This window comes from Schistocerca americana, chromosome 4 (genome assembly GCF_021461395.2).
Source record: "Schistocerca americana isolate TAMUIC-IGC-003095 chromosome 4, iqSchAmer2.1, whole genome shotgun sequence".
Lineage (NCBI taxonomy): Eukaryota > Metazoa > Arthropoda > Insecta > Orthoptera > Acrididae > Schistocerca > Schistocerca americana.
The window spans coordinates 706,798,809-706,800,691 of record NC_060122.1 but is presented as its reverse complement, the minus strand read 5'-3'; the positions used below and the strand labels follow the sequence as shown (position 1 = coordinate 706,800,691).

General features: G+C 44.5%; 1 non-coding gene across 1 annotated transcript; it reads left to right on the top strand.

Moving 5' to 3' along the window:
* The first annotated feature begins 1,414 nt into the window (after positions 1-1,414).
* Positions 1,415-1,489, top strand: Trnas-aga. Its single transcript has one exon. It is a non-coding gene; the product is annotated as a tRNA-Ser (tRNA).
* Positions 1,490-1,883: the final 394 nt, after the last annotated feature.

Here is a 1,883-nt window from a genome sequence, read left to right as displayed (position 1 = left end):
CTGTGCTTCTCATCTCCCCCTCCTCTCACCGCACAACGCAAACAAGAAAACACAATACATACGTCCATTACAGTTAACTACGATTTGGGAGACAATCTGAGCAGGCGTCTTCGGTTGTTTGCAGATGACGCTGTCGTTTATCGACTTATAAAGTCATCAGAAGATCAAAACAAACTGCAAAACGATTTACAAAAGATATCTGAATGTTGCGAAAAGTGGCAGTTGACCCTAAATAACGAAAAGTGTGAGGTCATCCACATGAGTGCTAAAAGGAACTCGTTAAACTTCGGTTACACGATAAATCAGCCTAATCTAAAAGCCGTAAATTCAACTAAGTACCTAGGTATTACAATTACGAACAACTTAAATTGGAAGGAACACACAGAAAATGTTGTGGGGAAGGCTAACCAAAGACTGCGTTTTATTGGCAGGACACTTGGAAAATGTAACAGACCTACGAAGGAGACTGCCTACACTACACTTGTCCGTCCTCTTTCAGAATACTGCTGCGCAGTGTGGGATCCTTACGAGATACGACTGACGGAATACATCGAAAAAGTTCAAAGAAAGGCAGCACGTTTTGTATTATCGGGAAATATGGGAGAGAGTGTCACAGAAGTGATACAGGATTTGGGCTGGACATCATTAAAAGAAAGGCGTTTTTCGTTGCGACGGAATCTTCTCACGAAAGTCCAATCACCAACTTTCTCCTTCGAATGCGAAAATATTTTGTTGACACCGACCTACATACGGAGGAACGATCACCAAGATAAAATAAGGGAAATCAGAGCTTGTACGGAAAGATATAGGTGTTCATTCTTCCTCGCGCTATACGAGATTGGAACAATAGAGAATTGTGAAGGTGGTTCGATGAACCCTCTGCCAGGCACTTGAATGTGATTTGCAGAGTATCCATGCCGATGTAGATGTACGTTCAACAGATACACATACACGGACAGTGCGAAGAAATGGACCATTGGGCGCGGAGGAAGGAACTCTTTCCGAATACGCGACAGAATCTTCCTCTTGGCTCCTGTGAGCCATCAATATCATACCACTGGAACTTCCGCGCAGATTAAAACTGTTTATCGAAACGGGGCTCGAACGCGGAACCACTGCCTTTCGTGAGAGAGTGCTCTATCGACTTGGCTAACCAGGCACGACTCTCGACCTCCCTCATAGTTTTACTGTCGCTAGTACTTCTCTCCTCCTTTCCAAACGTCACAGACGTTCTCCTGCATACTTCGCGGGAGTATGAACTCTTGGACGAAAGGATACTGCGGAGAATTGGCTTAACGCCAGCTTATGTTCCAGAACGAATTTTCAGTCTGCGGCGGCGTTTGAGGTGAGTTGAAATTACCCGCTGGATCAAACTGTGAACTGGACCGGTTTGTGTAGGCGTATTGTGAATCGAGTCTGGATAGCTCAATCGGTAGAGCATTTGCCCCAGAAAGGCAAAGGTTCTGGGTTCGATTTCCAGTCTGGCACAACATAATCTGCCAGGAACTTTCAAATCAGCGCACCCTCCTCCTCAGAGTAAAAATTTATTGTACGAGAGTTACTCCAAAAGAAATGCTCACTATTTTTTTAAACCCCTCTTTTATTCTACATGTTTGAAAGTTTTAGAGTGTGTATATACATCCTTTAGGAACAATATTTTATTTTTTCCACATAATTTCCATCCCTCTCAACTGCCTGCATCTTGGAACCAGCGCCTGTATACCCGTACGGCAAAATTCTGGACCAACCTGTTGGAGCCACTGTTTGGCAGCGTGCACAAGGGAGTCATCATCTTCAAACCTTGTTCCACGAAGAGAGTTTCCCAAAGAGATGACAGTCACATGGAGCCAGGTCAGGAGTGTAAGGCGGGTGTTTCAGTGTTG